This window comes from Mus caroli, unplaced genomic scaffold (assembly GCF_978045245.1).
Source record: "Mus caroli unplaced genomic scaffold, Mus_caroli_1 scaffold_22, whole genome shotgun sequence".
Taxonomy (NCBI): domain Eukaryota; kingdom Metazoa; phylum Chordata; class Mammalia; order Rodentia; family Muridae; genus Mus; species Mus caroli.
The window spans coordinates 17617866-17637848 of NW_028227277.1; positions in this window are offsets into that span (position 1 = coordinate 17617866).

Genomic DNA, 19983 nt, shown 5'->3' on the forward strand with positions numbered 1-19983 from the left:
ATCACTGTGGAATGCACCCTGGACTTCTTTTTGGCTTTGCTTCCTCACTAAGTTACAAATAAATAATGAAAGTCCCCTTTTCATTTTGTGGAAATTCTCAAACCAACAACATGATGGATAGCAGTTCTCCAGGGTCTTCCGAACAGGCTGTTGTGAAATCCCACAGAATCTAAAAATAAACTATTTATTTTAGGAAGCAAGATTTTATTTCTTCCTTGACCAAGTGAGCATTGAGTAGATTGTTGTTCAGGTTCCATTACTATGTAGGCTTTGTTTTGATCCTCTTGTCCTTGAAGTCCAGATTTAATTTATGTTGGTTTAATAGGATACAGTGTTTTGTTTCAGTTTTCAATTGTGTTGAGGCTTATTGTGTTTCCTAGTATTTGGAGAGTTTTGCAGAATGTTGCATGAAGTGTAGAGAAGATGGTATAATATTTTGTGTTTGAGTAAAATGTTCTTTAGATATCTGTTAGTTACATTTGATGCACAACCTCAGTTTCATTGTTTCTCTGTTTAATTTCTGGGTCAACAACCTGTCAGTTGTAGATAGTGGAGTACTGAAGACTCCTACTACTTTTGTTTGAAGTTTGATGTGCGTTTTAATCTTTATTAATATGTTGTTTATGAAAGTGATTACATTTTACTTGACGCATAGATGTTCAGAAATGAGATGCTATATTGGAAATTTTTCTCTTGATGCGTATGAAATCTCTTTTCATGTCTCTATTAATAAATTTTGGTTGAAAGTTTATTTTATAATAAATTAGAATGGCTACTTCACCATGGTTCTTGACTGCATTTTGTTGGAAAATCTTCTTCCAGGCTTTTACTTTGAATTAATGTGTATCTCTGTTACTGATTTGGGTTTCTTGTATGCAGCTAGATGGTTTCTATTAATGCATCCACTGTATTAACCTTTTTTTTTTTTTTCATTTGAGAATAGTGACTAAAGATGTAGAGAGCTGTTAAGAACTAGTGATTTTTTAATTCCTGCTATTTTGATGTTGTTTTGTTGTTGTTGTTTTTGTTGTTGTTGTGGTGGTGGTGGTGGTGGTGGTGGTGGTGGTGATGGTGTGTGTGTGTGTGTCTACTTTTGGATTTCCTGATGTGGAATTACCTTTTACTTGTGTTCTGTGTTTTCTGGGGTGTAGTTACTCTACTTGTGTTGGAGTTTTCCTTATTGTATGCCCTCTAGGTCTGCATTAGTCAAACTATATTGTTAATTTGGTTTTGTTATGTAATATCTTGTTTTCATTTTTTTGTGGTGGTTAATTATTTTGCTGTGCATAGGAGTGTATGGTGGTATTTGTAAATGCTTATAGCCTATTAGACATAGGCCCAAGCATTTCTGGATTTTAAAACTCTCTTTTGAGAAGTGTTGTGTAAATATAATAGGTCTGAATTTATATGTTATTTAGTCTTTTTCTCCTGTGGCTTTTAATACTCTATCCCTGTTCTGTGTATTTAGTGTTTTGACAATTTTTCTATGAATATATTGATGATATTTTCTGGTCCTCTGATTTATAAGTCTTCTTATCTATTCAGATTATTCTGATGTTTGGTTTTTTCATAATCTCCCATATTTCCTAGATATTTTGTAATAGACTTTTTGGCTTTAGCATTTTCTTTAACAGATGTGTTACTTTCTTATACTGTGTATACTATCCATGTGAATCTTTCATCTATCTCTTTTATTTTGTTGGGTATTCTTGTTTCTGTATTTCCTTTTCTCTTTCCTATGTTTTCCTTCTTCAGGATTGCATCAGATCGTATTCTTTATTGCTTCTATTTTCATTTTTAGGTCTTGGAGTGTTTTAATCATTTATTCACCTGTTTGATTGTACTTTTAAGTATTTCTTTTTGCTTGTTAATTTCTTTTCCTTGTTAATGGTCTCTACATGACTGGTTGTAATTTGCCACAATTTTTTAATCGTTTTATTAGTTTCTTTTTTTAAGGGTTATATCATCGTTCTAATATTATAATTAAGGTAATTTTTGTGTTATTCATGTGTGTTAGCAATTACAGGGCTTGCTGTTATATGACAACTGAGTTCTTGTTTTGACATACTGAATTGATCTTGAGCCTTTTAATAGTTACTAGTTTTGGCCTGCCTAGTAAACTCACATGGTATTTTGGGAAATATTAAAAAATAAGCCCACCATCCCTCTGAAAGGCTTGACTACACTCCTGTGCGCCTGCCACCATCAACTCTCTCCACATAGTCCCCACATCATCTGGCTCGGTTGTTTCGGGAGCAGCTAGTAGTTCCTCAGCTATGACTCCATGTAGTCTATGATCCCACATTTCAGTAACTAAATAGAACCACCATCCTAGCAGTTGCATATAACAATACACAGTAACTCGGTAAAATCAAGACTCTTAAGGCTTAAATAACCAATCAGACTTATGTATCAATAAAAATCACAGTTTACAGGATGACAATACAATAATATTAGAGCTCATTAGTAATGATAAAAAAACTTTACCCCAGTATTTTTAACCTTGTGAAATCATAACTACTTGTGGCTGGTAAATGCCACGTGGGTTCATGTCCACAGCCATCTTACTTTTCCTCCTACCCTTAGATGATCCATGTCTCTTCAACACCTAGCTCTGCCTCCCTTTTCCCAGTCCAATCACAGACCTTCTCTGCAATAAAGTAATTGGACAGGGAAAATCCTTCAGATCATATTAAAAAAACAGTTATAAAAGGAATAGTTCTAATCCTTGTACTTATAAAATTTTATAAAAGTAGAAGAAATTTATACCAATAAAACCCTTGATTTTGCATCTAAAAAAACTATGTACAATCTAATAAATTATGACTTTATACCCAAGGAGATAAAGGGGTCTGCAACCCTATAGGTTATGAACAATATCAACTAACTAGTACCCCCGGAGCTCGTGTCTCTAGATGCATATGTATCAGAAGATGGCCTAGTCAGCTATCACTGGGAAGAGAGGCCTCTTGGTCTTGCATACTTTATATGCCTCAGTATGGGGAAATGCCAGGGCCAAGAAGTAGGAGAGGGTGGGTAGGGGAGTGTTGTGGGGAGGGTCTAGGGGACTTTTAGGAAAGCATTCAAAATGTAAATGAAGAAAATACCTAATTAAGTAAATCAATGAAAAAAAAAAAAAGAAATTATGACTTTAGCTTAGTAACAAGGAGATTTCTACCAAATGAAGTCCTGACTATGCAATCAATTCTAGCTATGCCACTCTGTTCCAGTATGATCATTCCTCTATTCCCTAGAAAGATAGCCTATTAATAACCATCTCCAGCCCCAAAGACCAGGGAACTGGCTAGATGGCTCTTCATATATTCTTCAAGCTGAATATGGGCATTGAGAAATTATGAAGGGAAGGGGAATGTTAGAGAAAATAGGATTGATACTCTCTGATCTCCATGTCTCGAGTAGATCTGACTGAAGTCCAGGAAATCAGGAGTTCAAGCAGGTCTGAATAGAATATCCCTCAGGGCTGCATATTATGCAATATATAAATCCCAAAACTAAATTTTAATATCATCAAGACATATATTTTGTTTGATTTTCTGTGACCTAGTCCTCTGGAAGTCTCTTTTTGTTATATTTTATTCATGTAACTCTGGAAAGTGTAAATCACTTTGACCATAGACATAGAGAAAAAATCTTTTCCCCAAATCTGCATATCCTTGAGCCAGTAAACAGAAAATCCTTTATTTAGACCTCTCTCTCACAGGAATAATATAAACACAAAACACAAAATTATACCCAGTTTGAAAATTAAAACAATCCAAAACAAATGAAGTAAAATAAGATACTGTAGGTCCCTATACTAGGCATTTCCTATCTTCAGAAGCAGGAAAACACACTCAAGATTCCCGTTGAGCCGATGTTATCAGAATATGAGCTTTCTGTGGCTTCTTAAACATCTATCCCATATTTCCATTTGGCTCTTGGCCAGAGCCACAGACATTGTATTAATACCTGTATAATATCTGTCTATTGAACTCAGTACCTGGAGCCACAGACATTGATAATTAATTCCTATTCAAAGCAGGCAATGATAATCACTGCACTCTCTACACTGGAGTCCGTGACTAATATTCCCTATCTAATTCTGAAATGTAGGTGATATTTCCTATTTGATTCAGGCAGAATCTGAATATAAATTTATCCTAAAAGCAAAGAATCTTAATTTTAAATTCACAATTTAATCCCACAGCCTGTTTCCTAAGCTCTGCTAGAAGTCTATTTGTTTTAACTCTAGCAGTTGAACTCATGTGACTCCCTTTTATCACTACCCAGTTACTCACTTATGGAGTACTACTCAGCTATTAAAAACAGTGAATTTGTGAAATTCATGGACATATGGATGTATCTTAAGGATATCATCCTTAGTGAGGTAACCCAATCACAAAAGAACACACATGATATGCACTCACTGATAAGTGGATATTAGCCCAGAAACTTAGAATACCCAAGATACAATTTGAAAATCACAAAAAAAAAAAAAAAAAATCAAGAAAAGGTAAGACCAATTTGTGGATACTTCAACCCTCTTTAGAATAGGGAACAAAATACCCATGGAAGGAGTTACAGAGACAAAGTTTGGAGGTAAGATATAAAGATGGACTATCCAGAGACTACCCCACATGGGGAACAATCCCATAATCAGCCACCAAACAAATACACTATTGTATATGACAGCAAGATATTGTTGAAGGGACCCTGATATTGCTGTCTGGTGTGAGGCTTTGCCAGTGCCTGGCAAATACAGAAGTGGATGCTCATAGTCATCTATAAGTTGGAACACAGGACCCCCAATGCAGAAGTTAGAGTAAGCACCAAAGGAACTTAAGGGGTCTGCAACCCTATAGGTGGAACAACAATATGAACTAACCAATACCCACAGAGCTTGTGTCTCTAGCTGCATGTGTATCAGAAGATGGCCTAGTCAGCCATCACTGGGAAGAGAGGCCCTTGGTATTGCAAACTTTATATGCACCAGTACAGAGCAAGGCCAGGGCCTAGAAGTGGGAGTGGGTGGGTAGGTGAGCAGGTCAGAGGAGGGTATAGGGAACATTTGGGATAGCATTTGAAATGTAAATAAAAAAAATCTAATAAAAAAATAAAATAAAAACATTTTAGCACATCTGGGGATAAAAAGCAAACAAACAAACAAACAAACAAACAACAACAACAACAACAAAACAAAAAACAAAATAAGTCTTAGCTCTGCCTCCCTTTTCCCTGTCCAATTAAAGACCTCCTCTCCACTAATGTAATTGAACTGTGAAAATTATGTGACAATATATCCATGAGTCCTGCTCTCCTGGATGGCAGCAGACTTCCAGAGTTGCAAGCAAGCTCCAGACCAGGAGCTTGGTAGTGCCATGCTGGAATTGCAGGTAGAGATGTGAACTAGAAGATGTACCATGGAGGGGACATAGCAGATATCCTGGCTATTTTAAACAAGTTGCTCTTTGTATTTTTAAATAGACATGCTTTGTGATTATCAAAAATTGTTCCAATTATGGATCTTTTGATGTTTTGTTCTCTTTCCACAGTATATATCTGAAGTAAACCATGTTGAAAGAAGGGTGTGTGAGGAAGTATGTAGTTACTATGCATGGTTGATGTGAAGGTTTATTCAAGAGATTAGAAATAAAAGAACTAAATGCATTTGGAACCACACAGACTGAACACAGTGATATAGGGAAGGAGAAAGTGGAAGAGAAAACAAACAGATACCAAGAGGACAGGAGCAAGCCAGGAAGCCATGTGTCCAAGAGACCACACGGACATGATGTGTGGGATTATATACAGATTAGAGTCTGAAGGAAGGAAAGTGAAACTCAGGGACTAGAACTGTTTAGGGTGGTATGTGCGGCAAAAAGTGCTGAGGATTAAGGATTAAGGATTCTGTAGCTGTTACAGGGTAACAAATGTAACAGTGTTTATGAATAACTGGTGGTCTGTGGGGCAATGGGCTAAACACAGACAGCTTGGTTTCCAGTTGAGGCTAGAACTTAAACCCTTGGACCCGGTGGTGATAATTCACCTACATGGGATAGCATGCATTAGACCATGTCTCCTGGACCTCTGTCTCCTTTCCAAGTTACCACCCACACAGTCCCCATAGGAGAGGCCTAGCTATTAGCCATGTAGGAACAGCACCAAGCCTTCCTATATGCAAATAAGGTTTCCCCAAAGTCTCAGTCCAAACCAATGAGAGATGCCTGATGTCAACCCGTCAATCACCCCCAGAACTGTATATAAATACATGCGAGTCTGGGGCTCCCCACAAAGAAAGCTACCCCACATCTCAGCCATCCCTGCTAATGTTCCTCTGTTAGCAATAGACATAAAAGAATGCTTTTCCCATCCCCCTCCACCCCTGAGAGTGTAAACGCTTTGCATTCTTGGTACCCCCATTAAGAACTCTGGCCCAGCCTCATGATATTAATGGTCTGCTCTCCCGCAGGGAATGGCTAATAGTCCAATCATTTGTCAGGAGGCTGTAGTCACTGCATTAATATCCTATTTAGACTAAGGACTCAATATCTATCATTACATGGATGATATTTCAGTTTGGGGAGACTCTTCTACCTCGCCATCTGAACTTAAGGAGCAGCTAATAACCTCCCTATCTGCCCTAGTATTCAAAACAGCCCCTCACAAAACCCAACTTATTCCAACCATTGCATTTTTATGAACAGAGATTTCCCTTACTTCAATATGTCACCTCAAACCCACCATTTCCTTCTCTCAAAAATTAACTCTTGCCTCCCTCCATATCTTTCTGGGCAACCTCAGTTGGCCTTATCCCTAGCTCCCCCTTCCTATAAGCACCCTTCAACCCCTCTTTAACCTCCTGAAAGGAGAAAAAAGTCCGTTCTCCCTGAGAACACTGTCCCCCAAGACAGTCCGTGTTCTAAATTCAGTCAATGCAGCCCTAAAAGATAAGGAACTTCCTAGGTATTACCAAACAAAACCTATACCACTCCTCATCTTTAACTCCTCCCCTGACCCATCCAGCATTTCCAGTTATTCGAGGGTCTCGAGTGGACCTTCTCCTTAGAACCAAATGGGGGGAGTGAGAGATGAGAACTAAGTGCTATGAAGGACAAAGGAAAGCACTCTGATTAGCATCAAGGTCTCACTATATTCAACAAAGCTCAAGGCTTAAATGGAAAAGTAAAAGGGGAATTACTTCTCAGCAGGAGGAATGGGACAATGGAAATGAACAAGCAAAGGAGCAGGTAATTCTCAGTAGGAGGGATGGGCCAGCTGATTTTTTTTTTTTTTTTTTTTTTTTTTTTTTTTTGTGGACTACACAGGAAGCAGGAACTTGGTGGTATCAGGGTACATCTTGTGGTCAGGACATCTGGCGCTGACTTAGGGCTGGAAAAATCTGTGGTTGTTCTCAGAGCTGTGCATCTGTGGCCCGCTTTTGATCCCCTTTTCTTCTCTGGGGCAGGGGAGGCCCAATTCAGAGATCAAGACAATATAGTTGTTAATAGCTCCCAACACTCCCCTATGCTTTTGGGGCACCTTTACCAACAAACATCAGGGGGTCCTGGAATGGCTCCACACCCTGATGGATGGCAAACCCCAAATTTTAAATGAGGTAGATGCCATCAGTAGAATAATTTTAAATTAGAGGGATGGAGCCCTGCAAACCCTACAAAAAGAACCCGACCTTGTCATCCCCTTCTCCCTCTCTGATATTCAGTGGCTAAACAAAAATCACTCCTGCTTGGCTATCAACTTAATAGGATTCCAAGGACAAATTGGAAACCATTATCCTGACGAGAAGTGGACCTCTGCCCTCCCTCTGTTGCAATGGCTACCCCCAAAATATTCTCAAAAGGGTCCATAGCAGGAGCCCCGTCAATATTTACTGATTAGGGAAAGAGGGAGGCTCCTCCGATTCAAAGAGCTACCCAGTCACTCCCCCCAATATAAAGAAATACATATCATCTATTTAGCCCTACAAGAAGTCGAGGTCCCCCTTCAGCTCTTTTCAGACAGTGTATATGCCGTCAATTTTCTCCCCTGGTTGTCAAGATCCTTCATGAAACTAGATGTGAGAACTATTCCTTCGTCTGAGCCTTTTGTTCCAAGAGCTGTATGTAACACTTGGAAAGAGATCTTTTCTCCTGTAGAGCCACCTGAGGTCCCACTGCACGTCTCACTGGATTATTGGATTTTCAGCCCAGCCTGATCCGACTCAGGTCAGAGAGGCTCTGAGTTACTGAGTTACATGGAAGGTGTGGCAGAGACTTTGTCTCCCTGCTTACACTCACTTCCCTTTGCTGGAAAATCTCTGAAAGCCAGGCCCACAGTGCCCAGCATCCACTTTATTTTATATAAATAAGGATCAGAGTGCCATCCTTACTATAGAAAAATAGGCCATTTGTCCTAAGTTTGAGACTTAACACATTTAATTTCTGAATACAAGGATGGATTCTTGGAAGTCAGCTCTAAGTTAAATGATGTTGACATTATCTTGCTGAATAGTTATAGGAGAGTTGTGTACTTTTCTAGCAGCCCAAAGTCAGTTTGAAGTCATGGCATTTCAAATAATCATTGTTCCTAAAGCCTGATCTCTGTTCAGATGAATGCATACCTGCAATCGAGGAGTGCAGTCTCTTTTTTTAAGGTAACAATTTCCTAAGGAGAATATTATGGCAGGACACGAAGCATTCATTAATGGATCTCACAAACGCAGGAATTGCTTCTTTATAGAAATAATTTAAATATTAGTATTTAGTTCTTTTATTGTTCAGAATAGTTTTCACTATACTAGAATTTTTTGTTGCACATGAAGTGGTGATGTTCTCTTTCAAAGTCTATAAAAAAATGCCTTGAAATTTTGATGAGGATTCCATTTTATCAGTAAATTGATTTTGGTAAGATGGATACTTTCACTATGATAGTCCTATCAATACATGAGCATGGGAGATCCTTTCCTCTTTTGGTATGCTCCTTATAAGATTGCTTTCTTCAGGGACACAAAGTTGTTGTCAAATGGACCTTTTAACAGCTTGGATAAAGTTACAAGATATTTTATAATATTTGTGCCTATTTGTGAAGTGTATTGTTTTCCTACCTTCATTTTTGGCCTATTTATTAATTCGATAAATGAAGGCTACTGATTTTGAGGTAATTTTTGTTTAGCCACTTCTCTGAAATAGCCAGCCATACGAGTGCAATGGTAGAATGTTGATGGTCATTTATGTATATTAACATATAATTCATGAATAATGTTACCTTTAATTCTTCCTTGCCAATTTGAATCTCCTTCATCACTTTTTATCGTGTAATTGCTCTAGCTAGAACAGCTAGTACTATCTTACATTGAGACAGAGAGAGGGGGCAGTGTTTTCTTGTCCCTGATTTTAGAGGGACTGTTTCAAGTTTCTGTCCATTAACGTTATGTTGGCTCTTGGCTTACTCTATATTGTTTTCTTTATGTTTATATATATGCCTTGAATTTCTGATTTAAGTCTTTAATATGAAGGGGTATTGTGTTTTGACAAAGGCTTTTTCAGCATCCAAGAATGCCATATGTTTATTTACATGGACAATCCAATCTCCAACACATGTGTCCTCTAAACTTCTTCAGCCTCTTGAGGTTATGAATCCACCTGTGAATGAATACAGACCTGGAAGTCCTATACAGTATGTGTGTTGGAGAACTCATATGAGATGGTATGTGCTGTCTATTTGGTGGTCCAGTGTCTGAGAGATCTCAGATGTCCAGATTAATTGAGACTGCTGATCCTCACAGGATCAACCTTCTCCTGAGCTTCTTTCAGCCTTCCCTAATTCAACAACAGGGGTCAGCTGCTTCTGTCCATTGATTGGGTGCAAATATCTGCATCTGACTCTTCCAGCTGCTTGTTAGGATTTTTGGAGGACAGTCACAATAGGTCCTTTATTGTGAGTGCTCCGTAGCCTCAGTAATAGTATCAGGCCTTTGGACACCCCTTTGAGATGGAACTCACTTTGGGCCTATTGCTGGAACTTTTTTTCTTTAGGCTCCTATTCATTTCCATCACTGCAGTTCTTTCAGATAAGAACCATTATGGATCAAATGTGGGAATGGGAAAGCCACCCCATCCCTTACTTGATGTTCTGTCTTCCTTCTGGAGGTGGATTCTATAAGTTCCCTCTCTCTCCTGTCAGGCATTTCATCTAAGGTCCCTTACTTTGAGTCTTGGGGGTTTCTCACCTGCAAGGTCTCTGGTGCATTCTGTGGGGTCACCTCAACCTCCTATTTTCTGAGGTTGCCTGTTCATATTCTTTCTGCTGGTTCTCAGGTCTTCAGTCCTTTTCCCTCATCCAAATCCAGATAAGGTTTCCATTTCTCTCCAACTCCCTCCAACCCCATCCACTTTCCTTTGCAACTCTCTTCCTCCCTTCTGACTTGTGATTGCTTTCTTCTTTTCCCAAGTGGGAATGAGTTGTCCTCACTTGGGCACTTCAGCTTCTTGACCTTTTCAGTTCTGTGGACAGTATCGTCAGTATTCTGAATGTTTTGTTGTTGTTGTTGTTGTTTGTTTTCTGGCTAATATCCATTTATTTGTGAGTACCTACCATGCATGTCCTTTCGGGTCTGAGTTACCCCACTTAGGATATTTTCTAATTCCATTCATGTGCCTGCAAATCTCAGGATGTCCTCATTTTTAATAGCTGACTAGTATCCCATTGTGTAAATGAACCACATTTACTGTATGCATTCTTCTGTTACTGGACATCTAGGTTGTTTCCAGATTCTGTCTATAACAAAGAAGGACACTATAACTTAGTGGCATTCATACCCCTATGGAACGTTGGAGAATCTTTTTAGGTATATTTCCAAGAGTGATACAGCTGGGTCTACAGGTACCTCTATTTCCAATTTTCTGATGAACCTGCAGACTGATTTCCAGAGTGTTTATACCAGTTTACAATCCCACCAGCAATGGAGGAATGTTCCTATTTCTCCACATACTCACCAGCATCTGCTGTCACCTGAAGTTTGATCTTAGCTATTCTGATTGGTGTATGGTGGAATCTTAGGGAAGTTTTGGTTTTTCATTTCTCTGATCACTAGGGACTTTGAACATTTCTTTAGGTGCTTCTCTGCCATTCAAGATTCCTCTGTTTTGAATTCTGGTTTCAGTGCTATTCCCCTTTTTTGATTGGACTATTTGGATATTTTGTGGTTTACTTCTTGGGTTCTTTATATATTTTGAATATTAGCCCTCTATTGGATGTGGTGTTAGTGAAGATGTTTTACCAATCTATAAGTTGCCGATTTGTCTTATTGAATATGCCCATTGCTTTGCAGAAGCTTTCCAGTTTCATGAGGTAACATTTTTTCAATTCTTGATCTTAGCTACTGAACCATTGGAGTTTTGTTTAGGAAATTCCCCCTGTGCCAATGAGGACAAGGCTTTTTCTCACTTTCTCTCCCATTAATTTCTTCTGTTATGTTGAGGATCTTGATCCACTAGACTTGAGCTTAGTGCAAGGTGACAAATATGGGTCTATTTTAATTCACTCAGCCAGTTAGACCAGCGCCATATTGGAAGAAGCTTTCCTTTTTCCATTGTATATTTTTGGCTTCTTTGTTAAAGATCAAGTGTGCATGTATGGTTTAATTTATGGGTCATCAATTTTGTTCCATTGATCAATGTTTCTGTATCTTTACTAATACCATGCAATATTTTATCACTATTGCAGAAGTGCAGCTTGAGGTCAGGAATGCTGATTCTACCATCTGATATTTTATTATTTTTTATTAGATATTTTCTTCATTTAAATTCCAAATGATATTCTCTTTCCTGGTTTCCCCACCTGAAAAACCACCCCTTGCTTCCCCACTATCTCTGCTCACCAACCCACCTACTCCCACTTCCTGTTCTTGGCATTCTCCGTTTAGACCGAGGCATAGAGCCTTCACAGTACCAAGAGTATTTCCTCCCATTGATGACTGACTAGGCCATCTTCTGCTACATATGTATGTAGCTGGAGACCTGAGTTCCACCATGTGTACACTTTAGTTGGTGGTTTGGTGTCTAGGAGATCTGCGGGTACTGGTTTGTTCATATTATTGTTCCTCCTATGGGGTTGCTAACCCCTTCAGCTCCTTAGACCCCATGTCAAGCACCTTCATTGTGGAACCATGTACTCAGTAGAATGGTAGGACTTAGGATCCACCTCTGTTTTAGTCAGGCACTGACAGAGCCTCTCAGGGGACAACTATATCAGGCTCCTGTCAGCAAGCTCTTATTGGCATCCACAAAAGTGTGTGGGTTTGGTGATTTTATATGGGATGGATTCTCTGGTGATGCAGTCTCTGGATGCTCACTCTTCCAGTCTCTGCTCCACAATTTGTCCTTGTAACTCTTTCAATTGGTATTTTGTTACCCCTTCTAAAGAGAATTGAAGTATCCTAAAGTTGGTATCCCTTCTTTTTGTGTTTCATGTGGTTTACAAATTATATCTTGGGTATTCTGAGGTTTTGGGCAAATATCCACTTATCACTGAGTGTGCACAATATGTGTTCTTTTGTGATTGGCTTACCTCACTCAGGATGATAGTATCTAGTTCCAAACGTTTCCCTAAAAAAATTCATAAATTTTTGTTTGTGTTGGCATATCCAGGACTCGCTGTGGTGTGAGAGCTGGTTTTTGATGATGGTGAGTGGTCTTGGTTTCTTTTAGTAAGATTCTTACACTTGCCTTTTGCCATCTGGTAAACTCTGGTGTTAGTTGTTATAGCTATCTCTGGCCGGAGTTTGTTTCTACTGTGATTATGTTAGCCTCTGTCAGCAGTCCTGGGAGTCTAACTCTCTCCTGAGTCCCAGTGTTCAGAATATTCTCTGCATGCCACCTCCACTATTGCAGGGAAGGTGCACGGAGATCTGGAGCTCAGCTTTACCTCCTGGCTGAAAATGCAGGCCTGAAAGGTGCCCTTTCCCAGAAGCAATGTTGCTTCTGCACCCTGTGAGCCCTCCCTGGAGACCACATCTCCTATGGCGGGAAAAGTGTGCAGATGTCTGGAGCTCAGTTCTGCTTCCTGGCTGAAGATTCAGGCCCAAAAGATGCTCTGTTCTAGAAGCTTTGCTGCTTTTGCAGCAAGTGCACTCTCCTGCCCAGACTTGTCTCTCCTGGACCTGGGACACAAGATGGCTCTCTCACCTACTCAGGTGCTTAGAGCCCTCCCTGGATGCCACCTCTCCACCAGTGTAATAAGTCTCTGTGCTTCTCCTTTAAAGTGCTTCTATCTGTTTCCTTTGCTCCCCTGTTTTTCTCTAAGGGAGTTATTTATATCCTCCATAAAATCCTCTGTAAGCTTCATGACACATGATTTTAACTCTACATCTTGCTTTTCTGGTGTGTTGGGGATTCCAGGACTTGCTGTGTTGAGGGAACTGGCTTATGATGTTGCCAAATAATCTTGTTTTCTGTTGGTAAGATTCTTACATTTGCCTTTTGCCATCTGGTTATCTCTGGTGTTAGATGTTCTTGCTGTCTCTGGCTGGAGCTTGTTCCTCCTGTAGGTGTGTAATCCTCTGTCTCCACTCCTGGAAGACTGGCTTTCTCCTGGAAGAACTTGTGCACTAAGGACTCTGGGACAGCCCAAGCTGTGGTTGCAGATTTTGGACAGGAAGAATCCTGTCCCAGCTGCTCCACTGATCTTGTTCTCCTTGTCAGCCCCTCTCCACAAAGTTATTGGAAAGAAAGTAGCTGTTTAAACTCCTTTCCCAGGAGCAAAAACACTCCTGGAAGAAGAGGTCCTTCCTGGTGGGAACCATGCTCAGCAGGCTGTAGAACAGCCTCAGCTAGCGGGTACAGATCCAGAAGTGATTTGTTAATGAACCAATATTATTGGTGTTATGTATGTGCTTCAAATTCGATGTGTTTGTTACAGTTATGTGCATCCAATAAGTGAGTCTGCATCCAATTTCATTCCAATACAGAAAATGACTTTACAATATTAGTTGAACCTAGTTGGTTATGATATTCAATGATTTAATATATAAATTAGTTCTGAAGAAAAGTCTATATTCAATTTAATATATCAAGTGAATAAAAATGATGCAAAATGCCATTGAGATCAATTTTGTTAGCCATCTCAAGCTTAGAATGTAGTAGGGAACCATTTTTTTTCCTTTAGTTCATTTGTTTGTTTTTAATTTCATGTTACTCTTCTTTGTTTTTCCCGAACAGGTTTTTGTATATTATGGTTCTGTATTTTGATTATATTTTAATTGGAGTTTATTACTTCCTTTTTTTCGGTTCACAAAAGGCTTACTATTTTTAGAAGAAATGTGAAGTCTTCGTGATTTCAATGTCAAGTAAAATATGGAAACACTAACAGCTTAGGAGAAAAGGCCAAATTCTCCAAACCAGTTTTTCTAGATCATATTCAAGGGAATATGGCAAAACAAATACAAATCTGTAATTAAAATAAATACAGAAAAGGAAGATAAATTCTGTTCTGAAAGGATCCCAAATCATTTCAATTCTGGAAAAATGATTTATAAAACTTTTTTCATAAGTTATATTTTAAAATTTAAATTATCTATTCTGATTTTTAAAAAATGAACTTTATTTTTTTTTATTCTCTAGCAAATATGGCAAAATTTTACTTACTTCCCTACATATAATTGCTGTTATCTTCTCTCTCTCTCTCTCTCTCTCTCTCTCTCTCTCTCTCTCTCTCTCTCTATCTCCCCACACAGCAACAAAAACACAAAAGCAAAAACTGAAAAGAAATGAAAAGTAAATCTTGGAGTACATTAAACACAAACTTTTATGTATCCCATTTACTGCTTCTTATGGTATTGCTTGGGATTCATGAATGTGTTATCCTTAAGAGATCATGCCAATAGCTTCACTTGTATCATGATGTTCATTCCTATATCAGTCTTTGAGGGTAAAAAAGACAGAGAGTGTAAGGAATTTTTAATTATGTTTGTATTCCAGATATGGTAGGTTTTGGAGTATGGGTGTACAAAGTGTCAAGGCACAGGATAAATGGTCTTTTAAATGATTTTGAAATTATAAAATTATAAAACTCAATATGGATATTTTAAAACAGTAAGTTCTTAAACTGAGTGATTGTATATACAATCAACTGGAACTTATTTTTCTTTAAACAACAACAAAAAAATTCCTTCTTTGGTATATGTGTAGTCTTCTATTGTTTACCAAGTAAATTAGAACAATATGCTTTTTCACACTGTTTACATGAGACCACAAAATCTATATGAAATGTATCACATGAACACTGTGCAAATCAACCTACATTTTCAGGGTTGAGTCAAGCACTGAATTGTTATGTGTTCATTAGGTACTGATATGGACATTTAGGAAGTATGTCATATTCTAATTTCTTTCCAATGAAGAAAATAACTTCTGAGTATAAGTTTGCCTCAGTATCAAATTTTTATGTACAAATTAGTGGTAAAAGAGAGTCTATATATGGTTTAATATATCAACTCAATATGAGAGATGGAAAACGCTACTGAGTTCACGGTTTGTGATGGCTATCTACTGCTCTGGGTGTTTTTCTCCTTGCTCCAAATTACTGGTTTTGGTTTCTACCAAAGAGGTATTTTTGTGGATTACATTTCTGTATTTTAATCTTATTGTAAGATGAGTTCTGAGTCTGTGTGTTTCTCATGTATATTTTCATCAGATTCTCCTTGTTCCTTTTCTTTGTTCTATTCTGCTTTTTTTTATTTTTGTTTATGTCATTTTATATTATATTTTAATTATTAATTTTTGTTTTAATAAGAGAAAATATTTGGGACTGAGATGGGAAGTTTAAAGGATGAGACATGCTTAGTGGCACATGCCTTTAATCCCAGCACTTGGGAGGCAGAGGCGAGAAAATTTCTTAGCTCAAGGCTAGCCTGGTCTACAGAGAGAGTTCCAGGACAGCCAGGGATATTCAGAAAAATTCTATCTCAAAAAAAAAAAAATTTAAATAACAGTACCTATGGAAAAAGTCAAATTCTAATTTTAAAAATTAAATAAAAGCTAGAAAGATTTCTTTACCTCACTTTAAAGACCTGTTTTCCTATGACATGCCCAAGGCTCATTTTCATGTGTGCCTGAACTCAATTGTTGTTAATATCTATTTACTCATCAAAAAGATTAACAATTTCAAGCAGGCACCACATTTCTTTGAGTACATGTACTCTAAGATGTATAAAAACATATTTAGCAAACTTAACGTTTGAAATATCTAATTAGGAAAATAAGGTAGTAAATGAATTGTGGTAATTTATAATCCTTCCTGTGTTGACTGTGAATGACATCACCAAAAATCTTAATATTCATAGTTTATTAACTGAAATGGTGAATTTAAGTTCTCTGAGATATATTCACATTAAATTTCTTGGCCACAAATTTTAATTAAAATTGAAGACATTTATACAAGTTCCAATATTTCTAATGAGACCAATCCATGTTAAAACCAATAGAAGATAAATACATAGTATTTCAATACTGAGATGAAAGTCATGTCATATTTTGCATGTTGTGGATATTTTAATTGAAAAAGTAGCCTAGAAAGAACACTTATTCAAATCCTGGAATGAAAAGAATTTATCAATGAATGACATAATTTTGCAGCATTTAGGTTTTAGTGTTAAAACATAGGATATGAAATATGTAAAAGCAGTACTTCATGACAATGTGTAAAATATTATTGCGAGCAAATAGCACCATGAGTAATTCTGCAAGTCAGGAAGAACACACAGTTATATGGGCAGAATGAAACAACGTTGTTGGCATGGTGTCATCCATATTATTTCTGCTTTGGTGGAGAATATAAATGGGAAAGAAAGTAGAAAAGAAAATTCTCAGAAGATTATGCTAGGGGTGAAAACACTGAATGCAATGAAGAAAGGCATACCCTGAGACAGCATAGAGTAGGTAGCGTCTCAAAACCTGGAGAGAATTTGAATACATTGTATAACTGAATATTTGTCCTTTAACACATATGAATTAAGAAAGACTTTTTAAATTATTGTAATAGAGTGTCATAGGTTAATAGATTATGGCCAGGGGCAGGAGGCAGGTCTTTCGTGAACATTTAGAAAAGCAAAAATTTTGTACATGTACCTTCATTGACTCACTGGGATAAATTTTGCAGGCTCAGGTAAAAAACATTCTGAGTCTGTCCATTAACAGTTAAGACTCATGACCTAACCATAGGAATGAAAAACAGACCCAGATTCATAATTATCAGAGACTCATATACCAAATGTGAACTCAGATAAATTAGGATGTAAACTTCACAGTACTGCAAAAGAAAAAAAACAATCAGTTAATAACATGCTTTGAAATAGTTAAACTGTGCTTTCAAGTCAGGGAAGAAAAATGTTAATTCAAAACTGACACTAAGACTCACCTGGCTTATTTCTGCCTTTGTGCAGTCTTCACAAATTTAAGAAGGAAAGAGAGACCCTTAGAGCTCAGTAGCTTTTTTTTTTTTTTTTTTTTTTTTTTTTGGACTGGCAAGTAAAATACCAATTCAATCATGATATAGGTGGAAATGCCAAAGTCTACAAACCAGTTTCTGTAGGTCACACAATAGGAAAAATTCAAGATAATTATCAATCTGTACATAAAATTAAAAAATAGTAAGAAGATATATTTAATGGTTAACTCTCCTGAAAATTTCTCAAATCAGCCAAAAATTTTTTTTGAAAAATCTGTTCTGTAATTTACATATAAACTTTAAATTGTTTAGTATTCCTAATTATCAAACAGTATATTTTAATGTAATATTCATCTTCTCCCAAATATGTTCATGTTCTCCTCTGTTACCAACACACATTTTTTTCTTCATTATCTCTCTTAGGGTAAAACACAAAAACATAAACCATAAAACTGACAAAAAAAGGAAGGAAAGAAAGAAGAGAAAAGTAAATCATGTAGTCCATGAAACACAAACTTCTATTATCTGCTGAACTACTAATTTTGGTTAAGCTTGGGGTGGGTTATTTTGTTATCCTTAAAAGATCATGCCCATAGCTTCAAAAACTGTATCATGTTAATTATTTCTTTGTGAGTCTTTAAAGGTAACAAACATATTGAGTGTAAAGAATTTTAAAACTTGCAAGTGTTTCAGATGTGTTGACATTTTTACATGGGTAATGAGAGACATGGGATATGATAAATTGTTATCTAAAAGGCTTTTGGAATTCTATTTTATTTCATAATTTTGGAATTATAAAATGAAATATAGATACTTTCATCTAGTAATTTTAAAAACAATAGAATTGATTTGTAACCAACTTGCACATGTTTTAAAATTCTTGTTTGGTATATGTTGTAACCTTGTTTTATTACCAAGGAGATTAGAATGATCTGGTTTTTTGACATAGTTTACATGAGAGGTTAAAATCCATGAGATGTTTCTTAGGATAGCTCTGTAAATCAACCTATATTTTAGGTGTTGTGTAAGGGATTGAACTGCTATATGTCCATAATTTATTTTTATTCAGTAAGGGTGTCTCAGTTTACAAAATGAGTTCTAGGACATCCAGGGCTATACAGAGAAACCCTGTCTCAAAAATCCAATATATACACACACACACTCACACACACACACATTTCCAATAAAGAAAATAACTTCTAATAGTAAGCTTGATCTCAATACCAAAGTATAATGTCCTAGTTAAGAAGAATCCATATTTAATTTAATATAACAAGTCAATAGGACAGATGAAAAGTGCAATGAAGTTCATATTTTTTGTTGGCTCTCTAGTACAGGGAATCTTGTGGAGCTTTTTTTTTTTTTTTTTTTCTATTTGTTTTGGATTCAAATTTTATGTTACTGTTTTGTTTTTGTTTTTAACCAAACAATTTTTTTGTATATTAATCTTTACATTTTGATTTTATTTTAATATGAGTTCCATGTCTCTTTAATTCTCTTGTGTGTTCCCATCTCCTTTTATTTGTCTGTTTATTATGCTCTATTCTCGTTTGGTTGTTTATTTTTGTTAAAGTCATTGGACATTAATTTTTTTATTATGTATTTGTCTTTTAATGCGATAAAATATTGAGGATTATATAGGAAGTATAAAAGATATAATAGGGGAAGCTATCATAATACCTATCCCTGTGGGGGGGAAAATATCTAGTTCTAATTTTAAAAATGAAAATAAGCTAGCAATTTTTTTCTTTACTTCTCTCTAATTATGTTTTTTTTTACACAATGCCCAAGAATCATTCTTACATCTGCATAAACTTAAATGTTTTTTAATATCTTTTCATCAAAAAGCTTAAATTGCAGTTACACACATATTAACAATGAAAAAGAGAAAACCCTGATACAGCATAGAGTTATTTAGCATATTAACACAAGATGAGATTTTGAATATTGGTGTTTGCCATGTATGAATTTTGGAAGATATTTTAAAAACATTGTATGAGAGTCTCATAGGCTAAAAATTAGAATGTCCGAAGTGGGTGAAGGCAGGTTTTTCTTGAACATATGGAAAAGGTCAAAATTAGTAAGGAAAACTTCCTTTACTTGCTGAGATAAATTTGACATCATAAAGAGCAAAACAGTAGGAGTCTATCCATAGTGACTTAATATACATAAGATTCACAAATGACATGTTTTTTTTTTACATATAAGAGATGTCCTTAACTATGATTGTCTCAAAAATAATGTAAAACACAAATCTTTCTCTGCTGTGAGTAAAATAACAAACATCAATTACTACCATGTACTGCAAGAGTTAAACTGAATGTACTGGAATGTGAAGAAAATTGTTAATTCACAATTTCTATCAAAATTCACATGGTTTGTTAGTTCCTTTTTACAGTCCACAATTTGTACACAATTTTAATAGATTAAGATGGGCCCTGGCAGTGTTTGGACTGCCAAGTAAAATCCTATATCAATCACATATTGGATAGCAGGCCAAATACTACAATCGAGTTTCTCTAAGTCACTCACCAGGAAATGTGG